The 9,811-nt window shown below is 38.1% G+C and overlaps 1 non-coding gene across 1 annotated transcript; it reads right to left on the bottom strand.

The window, feature by feature from the left end:
• Positions 1 to 782: 782 nt before the first annotated feature.
• Positions 783 to 919, bottom strand: LOC111754331 (small nucleolar RNA SNORA2/SNORA34 family). Its single transcript, XR_002789034.1, has one exon. It is a non-coding gene; the product is annotated as a small nucleolar RNA SNORA2/SNORA34 family (small nucleolar RNA).
• Positions 920 to 9,811: the final 8,892 nt, after the last annotated feature.

The following is a 9,811-nucleotide window of genomic DNA, read 5'->3' on the forward strand; positions in this document are numbered from 1 at the left end:
AGAACAAAATAGGACATAAGAAAGCAATGTAAGAGATATAAATTTCAAAGCTAGACAACCTGAAAGCTTCCCTATTATACTGTCTTTTGTTTTCTTCCAAATAGTTGTCGATGTCTTCACATACAGAGATTTCATACAAAACAACATGGTATAGAACTGATCTGAACAGAATGAGGAAGGTGTTTTAGGTCCTCAAAACCAGACAATAGGGAATTCACTAATGGCTGTCATAGAGTCTCTTGTTCTCTTCAAAATAGCTGTCCATACTTTCATGTATATTGAAGTTCAACAAAACAAAACAGGCTAAAAGAACACCATTAATTAGAGCAAAGCAAAACAGGGATAAAAGTATTTGCCTTCAAAGAGATGTTAGAAGGAAACCCCCCTTATTTGCTACGTTGCCTATGGTCAAACTCTCAAGGGATGTCCAGATCACTGGCTCCCAGTTGCTAATGGGGTTGGGGGAAGGAGATGTGATGTTTGATTCTCAGCCCGCAGGCTCACAGCCGCTCACCAGCGTGGGAGAGGTTGCTTGGTTTCCCAGCACTCCTGGTCCCAGCATGGCGCAGGTCCCAGTAAATGCCAGTGGCTCCCATCCTGGGCCACCATAGTCTTTCACACTCACCACCACTCACGGGAGGTGGGGGCGGGGTGCTTGGTTTCATGATGCTCCAGGTCCCGGCATGGTGCGGGTCCCAGTAAACGATGGTGGCTCCCATCCTGGGCCGCCGCAGCCTGCCACCTTCACAGTTGCTCACCAGGGGGAACAAGGGGTTGCTTCAAGTTGTTTCTTTCCAATGAATTGACCATTTCACTACTCAAGTTCTGAAATGGCCAACAGATCATAGAAAGACATCTCTTTAGGCTCCTGCTTGAAACCAACAGTGTCAGGAAGCTGCCCACCTTGATTCAGGGCCAGTTGGCCTTGCTTCAAGGCCAGGTCATTATTATGTTTATCTTCTATGTATGAGTCATCTGATTCACTTTTGACCTCTTCCAAAACTTAGAAATCTGACTTTTAATCTGCCATTGTACTGAATTTGGCTACTTATCCAGAATAATCTAAATAAACCTACTTTCCACTATAGTAAAATACATCTTTGCAAAACAGAAGAATGCTGTGTGTGCATTTTACCTCTCAGGTATGCAAAATATGTTTGATGGGGCATAAATGTTGGTAAAAATTCTGGTTTGACACTTTTGCATACATATATACACAAAAGGGGCATTTTTGCAAAAGTCAGTAAATTGAACAGGGTCTAGAGATTAGGAGGTATGATTACTGGTGTTAATTCATGATTTTGAAGGTTGTACTATGGATAAATAACAAAATATCCTTGTTAGTAAAGGAAATACTGAAATGGTCAAGAACTAGAGGGTAGAATTTCTTCAGTTTTCTATCAAGTGGTCCAGGAAAAAATGCTTTTGTGCTGTGCTTTTAGCTCTTCAAATATGATTGAGATTGCAAAAAAAAAAAAATTAAAGGCAAAATTTTTTAAAATAGAAATTCACATTCTTCCATTACACAGTAAACAAAAATGAAATTTGGATCCAGGTGTGGGACACATGTACTTTCAATCCCAGCATCCTGGAAGGCTGAAGTAGGGTGATTGAAAGTTTCAGTTCAACTTGGACAATTTAGTGATTCAATGAGACCCTGTTTTGAAAAGAAAAACACTGGAAATATAGCTCAGCACAAAGGTGCTAGGTTCGCTCCTCAGTACCAAAGCCAGGCATGATGTTGTGCACCTGTAATTCCAGCACTTTGAGAGGCTGAGGCAGATAGATGATCATTGAGAGTCTGAGACAAGTGTGCATGGCAAAGTGAACTCAAATCTAGCCTGAACTGCATAGTGAGACCTTGTCTTAAAAAGACAAAACAAAACAAAACAAAAACCTTAATATCACAAAAAAATGAGAAAAGGAGAAAAAAGAAAAGAATCAATTCTTAGAGAACTTTAAGCTTCAGGATTTGAGCACAGGTTTCTTTGACCATAGTCTAAAGTACTCTTCCATACATTTGATGACAAGTTAATATAATAAACATTCATTGTATTATTGTATGTATTTTATTTTACAGAGTTTTATTGCTAAATTGGCTTTTCTAACTACCTAGCATATTAATATTTTATTGATGTAGGGGAAGAAACTCCCAGCTTTCTACATGTCTGAAATGCTGAGTTCATATTCTCTAAAACTGAGGAATGAATTCTAGAAACAATTGAGGTTAAGAGTATGAAGAATTTAGGGGCTGGGGATTTAGCTCAGTGGCATAAGCACCTGCCTTGCAAGCAGGTGGTCGTGAGTTCGATCCCCGGTACCGATAAAAATGAAAAAGACAAAAAAAAAAAAGAGTATGAAGAATTTATTGAAAGAAAGAAGAGTCACACAAGAGGGAAGAGGCCCACCCATCACCTCTCCGCCATCAGGAGAAACTTGGTGAGCAATGAAGGAGAAGAGAAAACCTGCCCTTTGCCTCTCTGCCACTCCAGGAACATTGGTGGACGTCTTGGTTACTTTTACTCATTGCTGAGACAAAACCTGACACCTGAAGTTAGAGAAGGAAAGGTTTACTTCCTACAGTTCTTGGAGGTTTCAGTTGGCTCCAAGGCAGAGTGGCATGGCAGGACCACAGTTTATGGTAGCTGCAACCAGCAAGGTGGAAACTGGCACATCTTCCTGCCATTACATCATATCCTGGCTCTACCACTAGATGGGTGTAGCACTCCCACCACCAATTTGAGTACTAGACAATGAACCAATCATAGATGCATAATTACAGGAGGCTAGGGGCCACTGACATAAACCATGATGTGGGACATGTGGGTCTCTCTATCATTCAAGGAAACTCAGTGAGCTGCTTAGAAGGAGAGAAACCCCATCCATCATCTCTCCACCATTGGGGGGAGCCTTGGCCTAGAGGAACCCATGCCTGGCCCATTCTCCAACACTGTGGAATGGGCAGCCAGAGTGAGTAGCACCCAGAACTTGGCAACCGGCCCATCCAGATGAACCCAGGGTAAATCGACTCTGACAGGGGCTGGGGATTTAGCTCAGTGGCATAAGCGCCTGCCTTGCAAGCAGGCAGTCGTGAGTTTGATCCCTAGTACCGATAAAAACAAAAAAGACACACAAAAAAAATCCACTCTGACAAGGGGAACACTTTGCACAAAAATCTCTAGTTTAGGATTGGTTCTATTATATAACTATGAACTTTGCTTATATGGTCTAGAATTCAAAATCAATAGTTACCACACTTTGTCAATTTCTAAATTGTGCTTGATGCTATCATTATTGCTAATTGTATTATTATAGCTAGGATGTCATATCTATTGTAACCAGTTATTCTCCGTTGTGTAACAATATTGGGAAGTTCTGGGTTAGCAACATCACCACAGTCCTATACCAAAAGACTAAAGACTGAGCCAGATGGAAACCAAAATTCTACTCTCAATTAATTAGGAAGGTAGAATCTTGGTATAGACGCAAACCAAGCATCTTCTACACAAAGATATCCCTGAAAAACAGACTTTTTCTGGAGAGGCCTTGGTACTAGTGATATTGTTATCTACTGTCAAAACTCACAAGGATCATCAAAGGAAAACATTTTGTTTTTAAAACAGAAAATATCAAGATGAAGGAGCAAAATGCAATCTCAGACCTCCAGCTTACCCAAAACAAGTCCAGGAGACATAAACATGAAGAAATTGGAAGACACACATGTGAAACTTCTGAAATGATAGCAACTGAAGTAAAGGGATAACTTCATGAGGCTTTAGAGAAAATCAAATCAGAAATAATCTCTCACAAAAAACCACACTTTCCTGTAAGCCAGGGAAGCCATGGAGAACAGGAATAAAATCAAGAAACCAAGCCATGGTTTCCCATGAGCCCAGAGGCAACCATGCAGCACTGAAAGGTTGTCAAGAAGCCAGACTATCCTTCCTATGAGTCAGAGGCAGCCATGTAGAATGGAAAGAGAATCAAGAAGCCAAACCAGGGATTAGAGAAGATGGCAGCTTGCTAGGTCGCTGGGTGGAGAGTCTCTTTGGAAAAACAGCTCAGATGCTAGAATTTGACAAATGGAGAGAGCTGGATGAGTGGAGAGGAACTCTTACAACCCCAGCAGGAAACTGAAGAAAAAAGAAAAATAGGAAGAAGAAGGAAAAACGTGAGTGGAGGGCTGAAGCCCAGTGTGCTCACTGAGACTGGTCCGCACTGTGCTGGGATCGCCATGGAGTTGGGCAACTCAAAGTCATGCTGAAGCTACGGCCACAGATAACGGGAGTTGGTGAGGCCCGGGCCCTTGGCAGGAGGACGTGGTGTAGCATGGAGTGGAGCCAAGGTGGAGAACTACATTGATTCCTGGTGAGTGCTGGAGATTGGGTCCCACGTCGGGTTTCGCTGGCTGGAAGACATCTTGGAGTGGGGCAGAGCCTGGTGCTGTGGTGGCACCAGTCAGCCACCCCTGGCCCAGAGAGGATTGGTGGGATCTCCTTGGGCTGAGCCACACTCCAGTTGAGACCCAATAGCCAGAGATGAAACTGTCCCAACCCTGTGATGTCAGCAAAGCACAGGTTAAGTTGCTGAAGGCACTTGCAGGTTGACTGGCTCCGAGGCTAGAGGCTAGCTTGCATCTTCCCTATGTGTACCTCAGATAACAGCAAATTGGAGAGGGCAGCAAAACCCCAGTCAGCATGCTTCAGAAAAACTGTAGGCAGTACGGCAAGGGCCAGGGACCTCCAAAACACCCCTGTCTGAAAGAAACCAGAAACATGACAAGAGGTAGAAGAAAAAACAAAAAACAAAAGCAAAAAAAAAAAAAAAAAAAAAAAAAAACCTCCAGCTGCTGACCCTGGGAAAATAAGCCCAGGAGAGGTAAATACAGAAGAGAATCAGTGCAGCAATCATGCAATACCAACATCAGTGGACATAAAGAAATACCTTTATGACCTCATAGATGAACTTAAAACTGAAATTTTAATCCATGTGAGGCAAGATAAAAAAAAAGATTAATTAAAGAAATGCTAATCCCCTCTCAAGAAAACACAGATGTAAGAACCCAGAAAAGGAAGAGAAACCTTTGATGAAGAATATAAACAAAACCTAGAATACATGAAACAGATCCAAAGAGATTACCAGGAAACTAAAAACTCCATTGAAAGCTGGCATAACAGCTTGAAAGAAACTAAGAATAGATTATCTCAACTGGAGGACAGATTTGTAATGTGGGAGCATGAAATAAAAAACTTCTTAAAAATAACAAGGAAACAAAAAACAATAATACAAAGGCCAAAAGATGATAAGAGGATCTATAACCTAAGTATCAAGAATGTAAAAGAAGTAGGGACACAAACAAATGAACTACAAAGGCTATTCAGAGAAATAATCCAGGAGAATTTCCCTAATTTAGCAAAAGGTAAAGATACTCAGATGTATGAGGCATACAGGACCCCAGCCACCTTCAACTCAAACAGAGCTACACCCAGGCATATAATAATCAAAATTCCAGAAATACAATATAAGAACAGTGGAACAGGGACCCTTCTGACCCTCATACATCTGAGTAAAAATACTCAGATGTATGAGGCATACAGGACCCCAGCCACCTACAACCCAAACAGAGCTACACCCAGGCATATAATAATCAAAATTCCAGAAATACAATATAAGAACAGTGGAACAGGGACCCTTCCATAGACTAGGAGGCTCCAACAGAGGACATTCTGAGACCGGGCAGACTACCCGGAACAGGATGCTGCAGTGACTTTAGTCTCATATTCCCCTCTCAAACGAGATTGGTGGGGAGTGCTTAGCCTGGGTGACACCGCGGACTAAGACCCAGTAGGCTAGCCAAAACCAGGTCCCAGCACCTAGTGGTGCTGGGTCAGAGACAAGAAAACAGATCACTTACAAGGGAACATCCATCAGAATTACAGCAGACTTCTCAGCACAAACCATCAAATCACGAAGAGCGTGGGGGGAAATAATTCAAGCTTTGAAAGATAATAACCTCCAGCCAAGATTGATATATCCTGCACAACTGTCCCTAGAAATTAATGGAAAAACAAGGTGCTTCCAGGATAAAGAGGAACTAGGGGAATTTGCAACCACCAATTCAACTCTACAGAGAATATTGCAGGATATTCTAAAAAAGAAAAATACCAAGATTCCAGAAACAGTGGCATAGAGGCCACAATGAATAGAGCAGAAAGCGAAATGAAGAAGACAAACTCACAACTAACGACAGAAAAAGAGCTCAACAGAAATGAGGTAGAGAAGGCTGGATGGTATGAAGCTATTTTGGAGAAAACAAGACATCATAATAGCTAATGCTGATTTAATATCATCTTGTTTTGAAGTCCCATCAGGCTTTTGTTCTTCTGTCTCCATCGGTCTTAACATGTTGTGTCTTATTGGATTTTATTATATGTGATAATATAAACAAAAACGTTATAAAGAAAAGGAGATTATACAGAAACCATTGTTCATTTTCTGTCAGTTGATTCTAAATACCCTGTAATACTGTCATTCTCTTGAATGGTTTTACATTGTCTTGATATGTTTGATGCTACAGTATACGAAGTTATACTCAAAGATTTCAAGGAAAGAGACACTATGGTAACTACTTTTATGTCGGGATATCTTGTGGTGAAACACTATTTTGCTTAAATAGTTATGTTTTGACCTGCGCTGTTTTGTTGTTATGCCCTCTTTTATCTCAATCTCCTTTTTTATTATTTACTTTTTTATTTTTATCTTTTTAATTAAGGGAAAAATAAAAAATAGCAGGACATATTATAGTAACCCACTTTGATTTCCTATTAACTTGATTTGAAACCCTGTATTGTTCTCACCATCTTGTTTTGACTGATTTTACTCTATTCTGTTTTGCTTGATAGTACCAAATTCGAAAGTATAGGCAACAACTGTGAAGACAATAAGATTCATTATGACGCCCATTCTGGTTGATTATTGTCTTCTTTTGAAGTCTTGTAATGTCTCGAATATTTTGGTTTTATTGGTTTTGTTCTTTACTGTTTTGTTCAATTTTATTATACTGATGATATAGGCAATTCTTTTTAAGATAGCAAGAGGCACGGTAACCATTGTTGATCACCTGGTATTTTGTTTTTACATTATGTATTATGTCCATCCTTTTGATTTGACTGACTCTGTTTTGTCATGTCACATTTGGTTTTACTCTCTTCAAAAAAAGTACTAAGAACTGTGGAAATAATAAAACCCAAAATGTATAATTGTCATTGTACAAAAGAGAGGAAAAGAAAGTGCTCTAAAAGATATAACTGCATGTATATTTAAGCATATAAGATAGATAACCATATTACTGAGTTTTGTTGGATCACTGAACAGAACTCCCTGTTTAAATGTCCACTTTATATGCTCTAATTTTGTAACTTGAACAACTATTTCTAAGATGACAATATATAATCTATTAACTAGTGATTTCCTACTCTATTTTTTCTGAGATTCTGTATAACTTGTACCCTTTTTCTGTTTTTTTCTCCTTAAATAAAATTTTTTTTAAAAATAGTGTATCAGGATTTAAAAGTCACAGTAGTCTTATCACTCTGTGTAGTTTGATTTTATTTTGTTCCAGTATGTCTACTCATATTAGATTTGAGGGCACAGACAGCTATCCCAAAAATAGCAGGATATACTATGGTAAGTATCCTTAATTTCCTATTAACTTAAACTGAAACCCTGTATTACTTACATTGTCTTACTATGACTGATCTTATTTGAAGCTGGTTTGTTAGACCGGTTTTATCTTGTCTGTTTTTGTTCAAATTTGGTATGCTTGATAGTATCAAGTCTAAGAGTAGAGGCAACTACTCTGAAATGACAAGATGAAAAAGATACCCGTTGCGGTTTGATAATTAACTGCTTTCAAAGTCCTACAATGTCTCCAAAGTTGTGTTTTTATTAAAGTAGCTATGTAATACTATGTTCAATTATATTATGTATGATGATGTAGACAATTCTATTGAAAATAACAAGAGAAAGCATAGTAACTACTATAGATCACCTAATATTGTGGTCTTATATGTCTTTTTCATTTCATGTTTTTCCAGGAATTCGTACTTGTACAGTGGTCTAATATCTCTTTTTCATTTCATGTGTTTGTAGGAATATGATTTGTTTTGTCTTGTTTTGTTTTGTTCCTCCCTCTAATACAGGAAGGCTAGAAATACATGTTAAGAGTCATGCATGCATACAGCCAATAAACAGCTTATGAGAACTGATCTTAGGACACACGATGAAATGAACAAATACTTTGAAGAAAAAGACACACTACAGTCCTAGTGGTGATCCAGGAGTATCATAATGTGAAAGCCAGCAATACTATTATTCTTTGCTCAGAGTGATTTTTTGTTGAACAGAATTGGTTGCAATCTCGCTGTTTGAAACCCCACTTTATATGCTCCACTTTTGTATCTTTGAATAACTATTTTTAAGAGGACAATATTTAAATATCAACTAGTGATTTCTTACTGTTTATTCTTTCTTTGAAAGTATGTATTATTTCTACACATTTTCTGTTTTGTTTAGTCTTTCTTTAAATAAAATTTTTTTAAAAAGGAGCAAAGGGAGGGAAAGGTGGAAACTACTGTCAATTTCTTACTTTCTTATCTTGAACTCTTGCATTGTTTACACAATTTTATTAGGGTTGGCTGTGTTCTATCTTTTGTTAGATTTTATGCTTTCAGATGGTGAGGGCAGCTATTTTGAATATAATGGGAAATATTATGGTAATCATGGTTTCCTATTATATTGTTTTGAATTCTTAAAATGCTTCCATTCATTGGTCTGATTTTATTTTGTTTTGTTTGATTTTATTATGTGAGATGGTATGAATGCTATTTTGAAGAAAACAAGACATTATGGTAGCTATTGCTGATTTACTATCATCTTGTTTTGAAGTCCTACCATGCTTTTGTTATTTTGTTTTGATTGGTTCTATCCTGTTGTGTCTTATTTGATTTTATTATGTGTGATATCATAGACAAATTTTTTGAGGAAAATGAGGTATTATAGCAGCCATTGTTCATTTCCTGTTATTTGGTTTTGAAGTCCTGTAATGCTTTTATTCTTTTGAATGTTTTTTTTACTATATTGTTATGTTTGATATTATTGTGTGTGAAGGTATGCTCAACTATTTCGAAGGAAAGAGATATTATGTTAGCTACTGTTGATGTCCAGTTGTCTTGTTGTGAAGTGCTGTGTTGCTTGCATTTTCCTGTTCTGATTTGCTTTGATTCATTGTTTTCTTTTGTTCTCTTTAAAATTAAAAAAAAAAAAAAAAGCCAAACCACTCCTTCCCATGAGCCAGCATGTACACTGTTTATGAAATGAGAAGAGCTCTGTCTCTCCAGCAAGCAACTGGCTGATTTAGAGGAACTCTGGGTGAGACGATTATATTGCTTGATTGATATATTTGGAGGATGGCAGTGTGCATTGTGGCAACTATGGCGGATTTCCTTCTGTTTTGTTTTTGAAATGCAGTACTCTGTTCTGTTTTACTGTTTTGTTTTATTCCTGTATCCAGTAACCTGAGCAGCTGTTTTGAAGATAACAATATGCAATATAACAACCACTGTTAAATTCCTATCATCTTCTTTTGAAAATGTATACAGCTAGTGTTGTTTTTTTTTTAAAGGAAATAAATTCTCAGGTAAAAAAAATGAAAACTACAATGAAAGAATTGCAAAGCAGATCTAAGGAAGAAAAAGGACGGAAACCTTGAATGAACAATATAGGAAAGAACTTGAATGCATGAAACAGACTC

The sequence above is a fragment of the Cavia porcellus genome, unplaced genomic scaffold (assembly GCF_034190915.1).
Source record: "Cavia porcellus strain 051 isolate PalLab524CR breed Dunkin Hartley unplaced genomic scaffold, mCavPor4.1 scaffold_1, whole genome shotgun sequence".
Lineage (NCBI taxonomy): Eukaryota > Metazoa > Chordata > Mammalia > Rodentia > Caviidae > Cavia > Cavia porcellus.